Consider the following 18627-nt stretch of genomic DNA (forward strand, 5'->3'; position numbering starts at 1 on the left):
TAATGTATATGCAAAAACAATTCAATTACCAAAAAGGTATACATGAAAAGATTAATACCGTATTTGCCGGCGTATAAGGTGACTGGGCGTATAAGACGACCCCCTAGTTTTCCAGAAAAAAAATTGGTTTTGGGATATACTCGCCATATAAGATGACCCCTTCCAACACACCTCACTGTGCTCATTGCATACCTCACTGTGCCCATTGCATACCTCCCTGTGCCCATTGCATACCTCACTGTGCTCATTGCATACCTCACTGTGCTCATTGCGCCCAGAAGCGATTCAGTTCGCATGCGCCGCGCTTTATAAGTTTTTCATTCATTCATTGCATACCTCACTGTGCCCATTGCATACCTCACTGTGCTCATTGCATACCTAACTTTGCTCATTGCATACCTCACTGTGACCATTGCTTACCTCACTGTGCCCATTGCATACCTCACTGTGCCCATTGCATACCTCACTATGCCCATTGCATACCTCACTGTGCCCATTGCATACCTCACTATGCCCATTGCATACCTCACTGTGCCCATTGCATACCTCACTGTGCCCATTGCATACCTCACTATGCCCATTGCATACCTCACTGTGCTCATTGCATACCTCACTTTGCTCATTGCATACCTCACTGTGACCATTGCTTACCTCACTGTGCCGAACTCCAGATCTCCATGCCTTATGTAAGGCTACATACATATAATTTCAATCCTCATAATTATAGACATGTTGCAAACCATGTAACACATGACAAGGTTAATTACGTAGCACAAATAGGATATAGCCAGGGCTGGTGCAAGGATTTTGACACCCTAGGTGAAACCTATTTTTACCGCCCCCCTAGGCCCCACCCCCGACCCCACCCCCTTTCCCTGTCCATGTAAACCCCACCTTTTTACCCAAGCACCCATCAAATGTAGCCTCACCAGCGCCAATAAAATGCAGCCTCACCAGTGCCCATCAAATGCAGCCTCACCAGTGCCCATCATTGCAGCCTACCAGCGCCAATCAATGCAGCCTCACCAGCGCCCATCAATGCAGCCTCACCAGCGCCCATCAATGCAGCCTCACCAGCGCCCATCAACGCCGCTCCAGCCAATCACAGCGCTGAAGCGGCGATACCTGGAAGACACGCCGAGTCAAGATGACATCTCGCTCGGCGTGGACCAGGTAAGTTCTCTTCACCTCGTTCCGAGGTAAGTATTTCATAATGAGCTAATATGCGGTGCATACTAGCTCATTATGGCTTTTCCTTTCAGGTGAAAAAAAAAAAAAAAATTAATTGCGGGTTTACAACCGCTTTAAGTAGCGCAATCCTTCCAAGGCTTAAGTGGTGGGGCTGTGCTGTCATTTTGACAGCCGGGTCTTCCTTTCTGTATCAGAAGCACACATTTTGGGACTCTGGAGCATTTTGCATTTGGGCAGAAGTGTTTAAGCCGTTAAATGATATTATAGAAGTTCTGTATATCGGCATTCGAAGAGCCGTCAGGACCTTGGTTCAGGTGATAGACACCATTGTTGCAGATGAATTCGGGAACGCCGCATACAGCAGCTCAGACATAACACACGGCATCCATAATTAATACTTTGCAGGCAATGAAGTCTGAATGAGGCGCAGAGTCTGAGCCGGCGAACATTTACCTGCAGGCATACGGCTCCATAAACTGAGCTCTTTTGTTTAATGTATCATCCACAAACTATACAAGAAGAGAGACCAGACCCTACAATAGTAATTGTATATGTCAAACAACTGGGGGATGGCAGACATATGGCTTTAGGTATAAACTGCATTAAAGGGGAACCCTACTATATAATATACATTGACACAATGCAGAAAATGCTAGATGCTATAAAAATGCACTGATTACTGTGTAAATGACACTGGCAGGGAAGGGGTTAACCACTAGGCGGTCCAGGTAGGGGTTAAGTGTGTCCTAGGGAGAGATTCTAGCCGTGTGGAGGCGTGGCTTACTGTGACACAACACTGATCGTCTGCTCCCAAAGAGAGGGAGCAGACGATCAGTGTCCTGTCACTAGACAGAACAGGGAAATGCCTTGTTTACCTAGGCATCCCCCCATCCTGCAGCTCCATGACAAGATCGCGGGACACCAGCGGACATCGAATCCGCATTGACCGCGGGCACGAAGCTCGCAGCAGGGGCGCTACCCACACGCCGGCAAATTTCAAGGGACGTATATATATATATGCGCCCATTTGCCTGTCCTTGCCATTCTGCCAACGTAAAAGTGGGCGGCGGTCGGCAAGTGGTTAAGGGCGTATGGGCGCCAACCCCTCTCTCCAGCCAACCCCTATATGACTGATGGATAGATTCATGCATTGTATGAATCAATCCATGGTCGCCACCCCATATTCAGGCGTTGGACCCCTTTTCGGACGCCGGGCGCCTGAATTACAGGCTCTAAAAGGCGTAAAAAAAGGTGGACTCGGAGCGCAGAGCATTGCGCCCGCAGTCCACCCAGGTGTGTTAGAAAAGCGAAAAGCTTTTCTAACACTGAACCGCCTCTCTGCCAATCAGGAAGCGTGGTTCTGACTGTTACCCATCACCTGATTTTCTGAAAGGACAGACACTGCGATTAGACGCCTAGGAGGAGGAGGGGAGGAGACGCACGGAAGGCACAGCTCGCCACAGTCGCCCGCTGCCTGACCCGCCACCGGATAGGGTAAGTGCCGGTAAGACGGCGAGCGGGCGGGGGTCACAGTGGCAATTTTTGATGGGCACAGTGGCAGCATTTGATGGGCACAGTGGCTGCGATTGGTGGGCATAGTGGCGCCAATTGATGGGCGTTAATGAAGCCCAGTAAGGTCCATTATATTAATATAGGGTAACAAATACATTTCATAGAAGACTTATTACTGGCCCCAAAAATGGTCCTGAGCCCTGATTTATACCTGAGCAATTTGTAGTTTGAAGCTTAACCACTTCAGCCCCGGAGGATTTGGCTGCCCAATGACCGGGTGACTTTTTGCAATTCTGCACTGCGTCGCTTTAACTGACAATTGCGCGGCCGTGCGATGTGGCTCCCAAATAAAATTGACGTCCTTTTTTTCTCACAAATAGAGCTTTCTTTTGGTGGTATTTGGTCACCTCTGCATTTTTGCGCTATAAACGAAAGAAGAGCGACAATTAAAAAAAAAAGAACAATAAAATATATATATATAAAAAATGTTTCTCAGTTTAGGCCGATACGTATTCTTCTACATATTTTTGGTAAAAAAATCACAATAACACATCACAATAACGCTGATTTACGCCTAGAATGCGTAAATCAGCGAGATACGTCGATTCACGAACGTACGCTTGCCCGTCGCAGTAAAGATACGCCGTTTACGTAAGGCGATTCCCGGCGTAAAGTTAGTCGAACAAATAGCTGGACTAGTCAATGTTAAGTATGGCCGTCGTTCCCGCGTAAAAATTTTAAAGATTTACGTTGTTTGCGTAAGTCGTCCGTGAATGGGGCTGGACATAATTTACGTTCACGTCAAAACCAATACGTCCTTGCGGCGTACTTTGGAGCAATGCACACTGGGATATGTCCACGGACGGCGCATGCGCCGTTCGTAAAACATGTCAATCACGTCGGGTCACGAGTAATTTACATAAAACACGCCCCCTCATCCTCATTTGAATTAGGCACGCTTAGGCTGGCCCATTTACGCTACGCCGCCGTAACTTAGGAGGCAAGTGCTTTGTGAATACAGCACTTGCCTCTCTGACTTACGGCGGCGTAGCGTAAATATGAAACGCTACACCGCCTCAAAGATGCGACCATCAACCTGAATCTAGTTAATAATGTTTTAATCCACTGGATTATCCTGGATCCAATTCCCATAGTTTCCACTGGCCCGGATTCAGAGAGCAATTGCGCCTGCGTAACCATAGTTACGCAGCGCAATTGCTTGCTTGCGCCGGCGTTACGAATGCTCCTGATTCAGGAACATTGTAACGCCGACTGCAGCCTAAAATCTGCGTGGCATAAGAGCCAGATTTTAGGCTGCATTCTTGCGATGCTCGCTAGGGGGCGCTCCCATTGTGCTCAGTGTATAGTATGCAAATTGCATACTAACACCGATTCACAATGTTGCGCGAGCCCTGCGTACGCAAGTTACTTTGTTTCCGTACGGCGTGTTTAGCGTAAGGCTGCCCCTTCTAATAGTAGGGGCAGCCAATGCTAAAGTATACCCGCCGTTCCCGCGTCGCGAAATTTGAATTTCACGTCGTTTGCGTAAGTGATTCGTGAATGGCGCTGGACGCCATTCACGTTCACTTTGAAGCAAATGACGTCCTTGCGACGTCATTTGCCGCAATGCACGTCGGTAAAGTTTCCCGACGGCGCATGCGCTTTACGATCGGCGCGGGAACGCACCTAATTTAAATGATTCCCGCCCCCTGCGGGATCATTTAAATTGCGCGCGCTTACGCCGGGCAATTTTGCCGGCGCGCCCTCGCAATTTACGGAGCTACTGCTCCGTGAATCGAGGGCAGCGGCGCAAATTTGCGGGGGCGCAGGGCAAAATCGTTGCCCTGTGCCTCCGTAATTTATGCGCAAATCTTACTGAATCTGGGCCAGTGTTTGTATCATGAGTCCCCAGTCTACCCTGTCGGGTGTTCTAATCCTTCTCCACTCTGTCCAAAACTAAAAAAAAAAAAAGTTTTGCCTTTAGTTATACTTTAAGTAAATCTACAAGTACAAGAAAAGAATGTTAGATTACATTTTCAAAGCACTGCTAGGAATCTCATTTTTTACAATGTAAGAATTATAAAGGTAAACAGGATTACAGCTACTTCATAAAATGATACATCGTACTAAGTATCAGAGGCTAGATTTGCACCTCAGCGGAAAATAATGTGGAATAATAGCCAAGGATTGTGAGATTTATTTCTCGAAGTCTTTGGTTGTGTGTTCTAATCTCCACATTTCCTTCCTCCTAGGGAGATAGTGAAGTATGTTGTAAGTCATGACTCGGCGCTCTGTGGGTTCTAGAATATCATTAAAGCCTTGAGTGAGTCATCACCCGCCTCCCATTGGGTACGTGTTGGGCTGCCGTTTTTCGGAAAAAAAAACACTTCCACCTCTTCCAAGGAAATAAAAGTTGCTCTCGGAGTTCGGCAAGTCAAACGAGGCTTAATTTGCTGTCCCTATTTAGCAAAAACATATTTATTGGATTTGCTGTAAAGTTGAGATCACCGGCGCGTGAAATGTTGTGAAATAACATTTGGAAGGTTATTTTGTTTCAGCGTTTTGCTTGCTGGCTTTTCGAAAAAGCCGCAGTAAACTTACCAAACGGCAAACATTCCCGGATAGGCTCTAATTAAGGCCAAAGATCTGAAACCTTTAAAAAAAAGGCTCGAGGACGGCCTTGGTCTTGGAGGCAAACTCCAAATGTTCTTTTCTAATGGCGATGACACATCTTTGAGGGAGGCATTTGAGGACCTCGCTTACAACTGTTTTGTTTTTTTCTAAACAGATGGCGAAAAAAAGTCCTTTTTTGTAAGAATGAACATAAAAAAAAAAATGTACTTTTACGTCTCTATTTTTAGTAGTTTGCTACTCAATAGAAATTGTTATAGTCAAAATAAAAATAAAAATACTAGAGCTTGGAAATTGAAAGGTTTGAAGACCAAATGAAGACCCAATGATTAATGATTAAAACCACCTGCCGACCGCCTAGCCGGGAATTTACGTCATGACATTGACGTTAGATACTGGGGTTATAGCTGCAACCAGATGCCATAACCCTGGTATTTTGTTTTCCCTTAGGCAGCTAGCTTTCAGATAAAAGTGGTCCCTTCGGTAGATTCACCACTGGGGGCCAGATTCCCGTACATCCTGCCGCGGCGTCGCGTAAGCTATTTACACTACGCCGCCACTACTTACAGGAGCAAGTGCCGTATTCCCCAAACACTTGCTCCGTAATTTGCGGCGGCCTAGTGTAAATGGCCCGGCGTATGGCCGGGTAATTCAAAGGGGGCGGTATTCAAATTAAGCGCACCCCCGCGCCGATCGAACTGCGCATGCGCCGGGCGGAAAAAGAGCCCAGTGCGCATTCTCCAGCTCACGACGGAAAACGTCAATGATGCCGACTGGAGCGTCATTGACGTAAAGTCGTATTCGCGGACGACTTAGTAAAACGACGTAACCGACGGAAAAAGACGACGCTGACCCGACGCCATACTTAAAGGGGAGTTCCACCCACAATTTCACTTTTTAAATATAAATACCCCTGTAATACACAAGCTTAATGTATTCTAGTAAAGTTAGTCTGTAAACTAAGGTCCGTTTTGTTAGGTTGTTACAGCATTTAGTTTATAATCTAGAAATAGACCGTGGCCATCTTAAGTGTGGACATCATGAAGCCAGACTGTATGACTTCCTGGATTTCAGCTTTGCATATCTCGCACATGCTCAGTGCACAAGCATGTAATAGGTTTCAGTCAGGTTTGCAAGGACTACTGGGAAACATGATGCCTATCCCAGAAACCCTTGCAAATAGCCTAGGCAAATAAGGAGGAGGAAGTAATGAAGGACTACAAAATAAAGGTATTTACAAGCAACAAATTAAATAAAAATTGTCCATTCTGAACACTATGGGATTAGAGCATGCAGCACAGACAAACATAAAAAAATGGGTGGAACTCCACTTTAACATGGCATACGGCGGACTGGCGTAAGGTAACCCCTCATATAGCAGGGGTAACCTTACGCTTACGGAAACTACGTAAACGACGACTACGCAGCGCTAATTCGTTCGGGAATCGGCGTATCGGGCTCTTTTGCATAGTCAAATGAGAACTGAACGTAAACGCCACCTAGCGTCCAGTGTCGCATTACATCTAAGATCCGACGGTGTAAGTCACTTACACCTGTCAGGTCTTGGCTGTATCTATGCGAAAATGATTCTAGGAATCACTCGCATAGATACCCGGGGCCAAAAACAGAGATACGACGGTGTTTCCTGAGATACACTGTCGTAACTCTTCTGAGAATCTGGCCCTGGATCATTTTTAGAAATGGCGGGAAAGTTGCCCTCTCCAGCCGCTTCCGGTGGTTCCGTTACCAATCTCTGAGCCCAGGAACCATCTGGTGTTTTCCAATGCATGGGTCTCCAAACTATGGCCCTCCCAGTTGTTCAGGAACTACAATTCCCATCATGCCTAGTCATGTCTTTGGTTGTGTGTTCTAATCTCCATGTTTCCTTCCTCCTAGGGAGTCCTTTTTGTAAGAACGACCAAAAAAATATTTACTTTTACGTCTCTATTTTTAGTAGTTTGCTACTCAATAAAAATTGTTATAGTCAAAATAAAAAAAATACTAGAGTTTGGAAATTGAAAGGTTTGAAGACCAAATGAAGACCCAATAATTCATGATTAACCACTTCAACCCCGGAAGAATTGGCTGCTTTATCTGACAATTGCGCGGTCGTGCGACGTGGCACCCAAACAAAATTCAAGGCTTGCTCTCAGAGTTCATTGCGTTGGTGTCCATCATTAGATAATGATTTGCTCTCTCCATGGAATCAGAGACTGAACTGAACTCCTTACCATAATCTGATTGGGAGAAGCAGACAAAAGCCTTGGTCTCCTCCATGGGCCATAATCAGTGGCTAGGAGGCTTGCCCCTAATCCCCTCCAAATGTGTCTGTCCCAGTTGGGTCTGTCACACTATTAAAGGTCAGTCAATTCAAAATTGTTAAACTAGTTTTTAGTAGATGCTAACTGCTCTGTCTCTTATGCCGCGTACACACCATCACTTTATGTGATGAAAAAAAATGACGTTTTTAAAAACGTCACTTTAATTGACCGTGTGTGGGGGAAAACGTCGTTTTATGTCTTGTAAAAAACGACCAAAAAAAATTGAAGCATGCTTCAATTTTATGTGTCGTTTTTCAAAAGTGCACTTTTTACTTCACAGAAATTGACCGTGTGTAGCAAAAAACGTCGTTTTCTAAGACGTTTTTTCATCCACGCATGCCCAGAAGCTACTTATGAAGCAAGCTTCAATGGTAAAACGTGGTGGAACGTAACCTCGCTTTGCTAGAACATTGTGAGAAAAACGATGGTGTGTAGGCAACTTCGTCTTTGAAAATTGAAGTTTCTAAAACGTCATTTTTTACTTCACAGAAAGTGTCGTTTTTTTCATCACATAAAGTGATGGTGTGTATGCGGCATTAGGATGATGGGGAGATACCTGTCGCAAGATACGTCTTGGATGGCAGGTATTTGTGTGGCAGGTGCTGGGCCTCTTAGGAGACAAAGCAAGGGTTATGGAAGGCGAAGGCTGATTCAGAGGAAGTAGAAAGTAGTGAGGGGTTGTTGGGGTTGCTTGTTCACCCAACAAGAATCTTAACTGCTAGGTAGAACATGTGGTACCATGATGTTTGGTTTCTGCCCCAGGGCCATCCTAATAGCATAATGGGCCCCTGGGTAAAGTAATGCAGTGGGGCCCCAAACAGTCTGCCCCGATTTTCCGCACCAACTCCCAAGAAAAGTGCAAATAGTTAATGGAATTAAACATATATTTATTAGTACTTTAAAATTGATTTTAAACAGTAAAAAAACATGCCATAAATCAAGGACTAATCAACAAAAAGGGCACAGAAAGGAGGCTGCAGAAGGCCAGAGTACAAGGGGAGTGAGAAGGGCACAATACTGAGATAAAGAGGGCACAATATAGGTTCTGGGAGTATAAAACGTGACTGTCCCGGCAAATCCGGGACAGTTGGCAGGTATGATGTAATGCAAGATTATCATGGGGCCCCATACACCTGGGGCCCCTGGGCAGTTCCCAGGGGTGCCCATGCATTAAGACAGCCCTGTTCTGCCTTGCTGATGTTTTATGGGCTATTCTGTTTTTGGGATTATGTCAACCTGAAAATAAGCATTTAAGTTCTTTGTGGTCATAAACTTTAATTTGGCTGCTAACAAGGTTTTTAGATGTAGCACCTTCCTAGAAAGGTGTTAGCAGGGTGCTAGGACGGTTAGGTACATTTATTGTAATTAGTGGAGCAGCTTGTGATTGCTTTAAGCTGTTCTGGGCTCCACTGGCTGCAGGTTTGGATCGCTTCCCTTCTGGAGGATTCTAGAATGTAGTAGGCTGGAAAGGTAAATCAACAACCTGAATATTTATGTTGTGTAAGCTAATCCCTGGTAGAAGACGCTTGGTGTCATGTAAGGGAAGAGGGCTTCCCTTGCAGTTCTGGTCCAAGCACCTCTGAATGTGGTTACAGAGATACGAGGCTCAAAGAAGCACGGGTGCGGGTAGCTTGATAGCAGGTGACTGCCATGGTCAAGGACGTAGCCAAGGTGATCTACACTGTGAGACAGCAGCATGGTTAGGAGGCAGGCCTGGGTTGGTACCAGGGAAGCAGGCAGAGCAAGGTCTAGTAGCAGGCCGAGGTCAGCACCAGGAGATCAGGCAGATAATAGTCAGAGGCAAGCCAAAGTTATAATCCACAGAGCAAGGTCAGAAACAAGCCAGACCAGCAATGGAAGACCAGTCAGCACAAGTAGGAACACAGGAACACGCATCAGGGCAGGGCCATCTTAATAGCATCATGGGCCCCTGGGCAAAGAAATGCTCTGGGGCCCCTACAATGATGACAGTGCAGGTAAACAGACATCAAGTAGGTAGGAGGCAGACTGCCTCCCCTGTGTATCTATCACTCTCAGTGCCATCATGGGGCCCCCAATTTTGGAGCAGCGTGGGCTCAAGGACCAGCTGCTTTGGAGAAAGTGCAGGGGCCCCCCATGCAGCTGGGGCCCCTGGGCAGTGCGCAGTACACAGGGATGCACCTTTGTTTCAGTACACGCTGGACATTAGCCTGAGCTCATCTGTATGCTGGTACATGTGCATGAGCATTAGCTGCACGGGAATGAGCATTAGCTACATAAGAATCAGCAATAGCTGTATGAGAATTACCATTAGCTGAACTAGTTTCCTGACACCCAGATGGAGGCTGTGGGCGAGCATAAATAGGCTGGAGTCTGGAGCTACCCTGTTCTTGTCTAGGAGGAGAAGTTCCCACCCTGAAGGGCTACTGCCCTTCTAGGCAGACCAGCTGAAATTCTACATGTGCTCACCAAGGCCCCATCTCAGCTGTAAAGCTGGGAAGCTCGTTTGCCGAAAACCTCTAGAACTAATCAAGGAATTTCCCTGAGAATCTGATTCGAGAGCTCACTGGAGAAATGTTTGGCTGATATTGGAAGGAAGCATCCAAGTATCCTGGTGACTGTTGCTGCTGCAATCCCTTGTGCATCAGTACTAGAGCTTGCCTGGCCTAGGATATTTCTAATGGTGTCCCAGTGCTGTCCATTTTCTGGGCAATTACTAGTGATGGGGCACTATTCTTCCCACTAACACCAACAATAGGGCACTATTCCTCTTCCTAATACCCTTTAATTTTTACCTCCCACTGACCATCAACAGCATTTTCTACTCCCACTGACCATTGTCTGGCCATCCTACATTCTGAAGGACAGTTTTTTTTTTAGAATGTTTGGGGACCCCTCATCTAAGGCATCATACTCTGATGAGATACCCCCGATGTAAGTTGTGGGTAACATTGTATGTACCCTTTAAACTGCGTGCCTTGTGTGCCATGGTCTAGTAAACTGCATGCTTTACATAGTTACATAGTAGGTGAGTGTAACGGAATGACCCGTGACAAACAGAGACTTTGGAAGAATGAGGGTACTCCTGTACCGGCGTCACCAAGGAGTCTTATGTCTAGGGTCACCTTATGTCCGATAGGGCCATAGGGTGACTGAGAAATTATATCCTAAAGTACAGGACAGGGGACATTACTGATAGCTCATATTGCAGGAGATAGTGCAAAGTGTTGGTTTATTCTATGACTCATCTCTCTGTGTAGACTGTTGACATGCTAATTGAGTCTGGTCCAGGATCTCTCATTATGTATGCTAAATACTGTTTTGTGTGTGGAATGGAACTTGTCAAGCTGTATGCGGAGACAGAACATCTGTCTAAAGATGTGGATTGAGGGTAATTCATTGTGTGATGGTGTGTTGTTTGAATTCTGTTAATGAAGGGATGTGACCTCTCAGGTGCAGTGATTAGGTCATGATAATTATAGACCGGCGCCGAGATGTCTGGAATGTTTAGCAATTAGCCATCTGAAGGTGTATTGAATCCCCCCCAGGGTGTGATGTGTGGGTGGAGAGTTTGTTCCTGTGCACTGAAACATGCCTTGAAAACTGTATATAAACTTGAGAGCTACCCATTAAAAGTGTTCATATATTTTGAAGCAGAGAATAGAGTGGTCAGTCTCATTTTCTGGGGAAAGCATATGGATCGTGCCTGCTGGTTTGTCTGTGTGTCAGATAAGCTGTCGCGGGTTGATGGAAGGTCGTAAACGGTGTTGACCGTTACAGTGAGGTTGAAAAAAGACACAAGTCCATCAAGTCCAACCTATGTGTGTGATTATATGTCAGTATTACATTGTATATCCCTGTATGTTGCAGTCATTCAGGTGCTTATCTAATAGTTTTTTTTAACTATCGATGCCCCACACTGAGACCACGCCTGTGGAAGGGAATTCCACATCCTCGCCACTCTTACAGTAGAGAACCCTCTATGTAGTTTAAGGTTACACTTATTTTCTTCTCATTTTAATGAGTGGCCATGTGTCTTGTTAAACTCTCTCCCTATTGTGGGGTCACCAGTATGGTATTTGTAAATTGAAATCAAATCCCCGCTCAAGCTTCTCTTCTCCAGAGAGAATAAGTTAAGTGCTCTCAACCTTTCTTCAGAACTAACATCCTCCAGACGCTTTATTAGCTTTGTTGCCCTTCTTTGTACTCTCTCCATTTCCAGTACATTCTTCCTGAGGACTGGTGCCTAGAACTGGACGGCATACTCCAGGTGCGGCCGGACCAGAGTCTTGTAGAGTGGGTGAATTATCGTTTTATCTCTGGAGTTGATTCCCTTTTTAATACATGTCAATATTCTGTTTGATTTGTTAGCAGCAGCTTGGCATTGCTGAGCCTATCATCTACTAGAACCCCCAGGTCCTTTTCTATCCTAGATCCCCCCAGAGCTCCTCCCTCCCCCATACCTGAGCTCCTCCCTCCCCTATTGCTGAGCCTATCATCTACTAGGACCCACAGGTTCTTTTCCATCCTAGATCCCCCTCAGAGCTCCTCCCTCCCCCATTGCTGAGCCTATCATCTACTAGGACCCCCAGGTCCTTTTCCATCCTAGATTCTTCCCAGAGGTTCTCCCCCCAGTGTATAGATTGCATTCAGATTTTTGCCACCCAAATGCATAATTTTACATTTTTCTCCATTGAACCTCATTTGTCATGTAATTGCCCCACCCCATTAATTGGTTCAGATCTTCTTGTAAGGTTTCCACATCCTGCGGAGAAGTTATTGCCCTGCTTAGCTAAGTATCGTCCGCAAATACAGAGCTTTAGAAATACTGTGCAATAAACAGAGAAAATGTATGCCGCATATTCACAATGACTAATTACTTTCCGCTAACAAAGAACTGTAATATATTTTTTTTCCATCCTAGCATTGCCTATTGATCCTCATCCATGCTGTCCTATTAATATAAAATGATTTAATGCAGCTATTTCAGAGGGATTTTTTTTCAGTAACAGCTGCAACTATCAGAGCCCAGGCAAATTATTTTACTTAATAATCACAAAATCTGACTATTGCATGATATATGAGGCTATGCAGCATGGATTTAGAAGGAGTGCACTACAGACTGGGAGCATGAAACTCAATTGGTAGTTATAAAGGTATTAGTTTTAATCCATGTATGATCAAAAGTCAATTTTACCCAAAACACATTTCTTGTTGGTTGTGTTGTGAATTGAATTACCTACTAGCTTCATATACAGTATGTGTAGGCAAACAGGAGTGTCCCTTTTAGGGCTGATGGACCAGTGGTGGCTCATGTTTTTTTGCTGGGGGGGGGGGGGCGGCAAACAACAACCCCCCCACCCCCCCGCTGCACCTCAAAGCGCTCCCCTGCTTGCTGTCTGACGGTCGGTCCACTTACCCCATCTAGGCATTGGGCAGCGGAAAGTGGCAAAAGACGGATGGACGGCCGCACACCAAGGAACTCTTGAGTTGTCTTTATTGAAGAAACTTAGGCAGACACCACAAATACACAGCAAGAATCATATACAGCCGACGCGTTTCACACTTGGTCTGCTCTGTGCCACGAGCCCACCCTATTTGGAAGGCTATTGGAGCCTATGGCTCTAATCAGGTGCTTAAAAAAACATCCCCTCTGCTGTAATTCAGGCCCCCAGGTGGGGGAGGAGATGGATAGAGCATGAATAGGGGTGGCTGCAGCGATGGATAGAGCATGAATAGGGGGTGGCGGTGGCGATGGATAGAGCATGAATAGGGGGTGGCGGCGGCGGCGATGGATAGAGCATGAATAGGGGGAGGCGATGGATAGAGAATGAATATGGGGTGACGTCGGTGATGGATAGAGCATGAATAGGGGTGATGGCGGCGATGGAAAGAGAATAAATAGGTATGGCGGTGGCGATGGATAGAGAATAAATAGGGGTGGTGGAGGCGATGGATAGAGCATGAATAGGGGTGGCGGTGGCGATGAATAGAGCATGAATAGGGGGTGGCGGCGGCGATGGATAGAGCATGAATAGGGGTGGCGGCGGCAATGTATAGAGCATGAATAGGGGTGGCGGTGGCGATGGATAGAGCATGAATAGGGGGAGGTGATGGATAGAACATGAATATGGGGCGACGGCAGCGATTGATACAGCATGAATAGGGGTGGCAGCGGTAATGGATAGAGCATGAATAGGGGTGGCGGAGGCGATGGATAGAGCACGAATAGGGGTGGCGGTGGCGATGGATAGAGAATGAATAGGGATGGCGGTGGCAATGGACAGTGCATGAATAGGGGTGGCGGTGGCGATGGATAGAGCATGAATAGGGGTGGCTGCAGCGATGGATAGAGCATGAATAGGGGGAGGCGATGGATAGAGAATGAATATGGGGTGACGTCGGTGATGGATAGAGCATGAATAGGGGTGATGGTGGGGATGGAAAGAGAATAAATAGGTGTGGCGATGGATAGAGAATGAATATGGGGTAACGTCGGCGATGGATAGAGCATGAATAGGGGTGGCGGTGGCGATGTATAGAGAATAAATAGGGGTGGCGGAGGCCATGGATAGAGCATGAATAGGGATGGCGATGGATAGAGCATGAATAGGGGGTGGCGGCGGCGATGGATAGAGCATGAATAGGGGTGGCGGCGGCGATGTATAGAGCATGAATAGGGGTGGCGGTGGCGATGGATAGAGCATGAATAGGGGGAGGCGATGGATAGAGCATGAATATGGGGCGACGTCGGCGATGGATAGAGCATGAATAGGGGTGACGGCAGCGATTGATAGAGCATGAATAGGGGTGGCGGTGGCGATGGATAGAGCATGAATAGGGGTGGCGGTGGCGATGGATAGAGCATGAATAGGGGTGGCGGTGGCGATGGATAGAGCATGAATAGGGGGTGGCGGCGGCGATGGATAGAGCATGAATAGGGGGTGGCGGCGGCGATGGATAGAGCGTGAATAGGGGTGGCGATGGATAGCGCGTGAATAGGTCTGGCGGTGGCGATGGATAGAGCGTGAATAGGGGTGGCGGTGGCGATGGATAGAGCGTGAATAGGGATGGCGGTGGCGATGGATAGAGCGTGAATAGGGGTAGCGGTGGCGATGGATAGAGCGTGAATAGGGGTGGCGATGGATAGAGCGTGAATAGGGGTGGCGATGGATAGAGCGTGAATAGGGGTGGCGATGGATAGAGCGTGAATAGGGGTGGCGATGGATAGAGCGTGAATAGGGGTGGCGATGGATAGAGCGTGAATAGGGGTGGCGATGGATAGAGCGTGAATAGGGGTGGCGGTGGCGATGGATAGAGCGTGAATAGGGGTGGCGGTGGCGATGGATAGAGCGTGAATAGGGGTGGCGGTGGCGATGGATAGAGCGTGAATAGGGGTGGCGGTGGCGATGGATAGAGCGTGAATAGGGGTGGCGGTGGCGATGGATAGAGCGTGAATAGGGGTGGCGGTGGCCAGTAATTCTAAACTTTTGAGTCTACAGTTGTTTCAGTAAGCCTAAACTGCAAGCATGCCAACCACATCCTGAATGTTACCGGCATTAACTGATCACAGCTCTACTACTTAGCAAAGTAAGGATTTGGAAACAAGAAATAAAGAACTTAAATGTAGTAAAAGTCTGCAGCTCCTGTTGGCTCCTTTAACATTTCTAACACTGATCAAGGAAAATGAAATAACCCTTCCAAAAGACATGTTAGCACTTATTTCTATTACTACATTGCATTTTATATAATGAAATAGTTCAACTCACCATAATGCTGAATCAGTGGGAACCCTGAGCTTGTCACTTGCCACCAGATGCATCGTGCCACCGCCACCTGCCAACAGATGCAGCATGCCACCACCGCTTGCCAACAGATGCAGCATGCCACCGCCGCCTGCCAACAGATGCAGCATGCCACTGCCGCCTGCCAACAGATGCATCATGCCACTGCCGCCTGCCAACAGATGCAGCATGCCACCGCCACCTGCCAACAGATGCAGCATGCCACTGTCGTCTGCCAACAGATGCATCATGCCACCGCTGCCTGCCAACAGATGCAGCATGCCACTGCCGACTGCCAACAGATGCATCATGCCACTGCCGCCTGCCAACAGATGCAGCGTGCCACGTCACCTGACACCAGATACAGCATTCCACCATCGCCTGCCACCAGATGCAGCGTGCCACCGTCACCTGCCACCAGATGCAGCATGCCACCGTCGCCTGCCACCAGATGTTGCCTGCCACCAGGCCTAAAGTGAAAAAAGCTCAAGAAAAAAATTGCTCCTGTTTTTGACCCCTTTTTAAAGATGTGAGTTGCCATATTCTCCAGGATTGATAGAAGGTCACTGACCCAAAGCATGTACCTCATGGACTGCCAATATTTTCCATTGTTCCAGGTGAGTCACTAATTAGCCTTTTAGCCAGGCAGCTAGTATTTTCATATTGAAGATGGTGGCATAATTCTCCCTTTAATGCTCAGGGTTTGACAAATTTACTTGGAATCTAGGAGCCAGCTAAAAAAGTTAGGAGCCAGAAAATGCACCCCGTCCCGCCAAGCTTGCGCGCAGAAGCTAACCCATTCGTGAGCAGCGCCCGCATATGTAAACTGTATTCAAACCAAACATGTGAGGTATCGCCGCATTTGGTAGAGCGAGAGCAATAATTCTAGCCCTAGACCTTCTCTGTAACTCAAAACATGCAACCTGTAGAATTTTTTAAACGTCGCCTATGGAGATTTTAAAGGGTAAACGCAATTTTGAAGCGTGACATGTTGGGTATCAATTTACTCGGCGTAACATTATCTTTCACAATATAAAAAAAATTGGGCTGACTTTACTGTTGTCTTATTTTTTAATTAAAAAAGTGTATTTTTTCCCGAAAAAAGTGCACTTGTAAGACCGCTGCGCAAATACGGTGTGACAGAAAGTATTGCAACGACCACAATTTTATTCTCTAGGGTGTTAGAATAAAAAATATATATAATGTTTGGGGGTTATAATTAGAGGGAAGGAGATGGCAGTGAAAAACACATTTGAATTAGTGGATTGCTGTTTTACTTGTAATGCCAATGGCCACCACCAGATGCCGCCAGATCACAGAAATAAGCTTAGGCCTGCAGAAGGCCGCAAAGCCGCGACCTCAATTACCGGCCGGCGTGGGCCTGCCGCGATTGCGCAGCAGGGGAGGTAGGGGTCCCGCAGACTCGATGTCCGTGGGCATACCCACGATCGTGTCATGGTGAAGAAGAACAGGGAAATGCTGATGTAAACAAGCATTTCCCCATTCTTCCTAGTGACAGGACAGTGATCACAGCTTCCTGTAATCGGGAGCGGTGATCAGTGTCGTGTCACACATAGCCCATCCCCCCTACAGTTAGAATCACTCCCTAGGGCACACTTAACCTCGTCAGCGCCACCTAGTGGTTAACCCCTTCCCTGCCAGTGTCATTTTGACAGTAACCAGTGCATTTGTATAGCACTGATCGCTGTATAAATGACATAGGTCCCAAAAATGTGTCAAAAGTGTCCGATGTGTCCGCCATAATGTCGCAGTCACTATAAAAATCGCAGATCGCCGCCGCCATATAATCCCCTATTTTGTAAACGCTATAACTTTTGCGCAAACCAATCAATATACACTTATTGGGATTTTTTTCCCCAAAAATATATAGAAGAATACGTATCGGCCTAAACTGAGGACATTTTTTTTGGGGGGGGGATATTTATTATAGCAAAATAATTTTTTCAAAATTGTCGCTCTATTTTTGTTTATAGCGCAAAAAATAAAAACCGCAGAGGTGATCAAATACCACCAAAAGAAAGCTCTATTTGTGGGGAAAAAAGGACGTCAATTTTGTTTGGGAGCCACGTCGCACGACAGCGCAATTGTCAGTTAAAGCGACGCAGTGCCGAATCGCAAAAAGTGGCCTGGCCTTTGGGCAGCAAAATGGTCCGGGGGCTTAAGTGGTTAATTGAATATTTTTGTATATGTTTGCACCAGTAAAATAAATATATATTTTATATATATATATATATATATATATATATATATATATATATATTGGCCCAGATTCAGGTAGGGGCGCGCACTGGTACGGCGGCGCAGCGTACCGTTTTTACGCTACGCCTCCGTAAATTACTGGAGCTACGCTTCATTCACGAAGCATTTGCTCCGTAATTTGCGGCGGCGTTTCGCAAAAGGGGCCGGCGTAAGCGCGCGTAATTTAAATGATCCCGTAGGGGGCATGGATCATTTAAATTAGGCGCGTTCCCGCCGAACGTACTGCGCATGCTCCGTCAGGAAAATTTCCCGACGTGCATTGCGGTAAATGACATCGCAAGGACGTCATTTGCTTTGACGTGAATGTAAATGGCGTCCAGCGCCATTCACGATCCACTTACGCAAACGACCTAAATTTCGAAAATCGCGACGCGGGAACGACGTCCATACTTAGCATTGGCTGCGCCTCCTAATAGCAGGAGCAGCCTTACGACGGAAGCGACGTACGCAAACGACGTAAAACTCGAACGCCGGGCGCGCGTACGTTTGTGAATCAGCGTAAGTATGCAATTTGCATACTCTACGCTGAAAACTACTGGAGCGCCACCTAGCGGCCACCGTAAGAATGCAGCCTAAGATACGACGGCATAAGAGACTTATGCTAGTCGTATCTTAGGCTACAGTCGGCGTATCTAGCTTTCTTAATACAGAAAGTAGATACGCCGGCGCTACTTAGCAATTACGCTGCGTATCTATGGATACGCAGGCGTAATTGCTACCTGAATCTACCCCATTGTTCTTATGTACTATTTGTTTTCAGCACCGCTATACAGGGCCATCTTAATAGCATCTTGGGCCCCTGGGCAAAGTAATGCTCTGGGGCCCCTACAATGATGACAGCACAGGTAAACAGACATCAAGTAGGTAGGAGGCAGACTGCCTCCCCTGTGTATCTATCACTCTCAGTGCCATCATGGGGCCCCCAATTT

The sequence above is a fragment of the Rana temporaria genome, chromosome 8, assembly GCF_905171775.1.
Source record: "Rana temporaria chromosome 8, aRanTem1.1, whole genome shotgun sequence".
NCBI classification, from domain to species: Eukaryota; Metazoa; Chordata; class Amphibia; order Anura; family Ranidae; genus Rana; species Rana temporaria.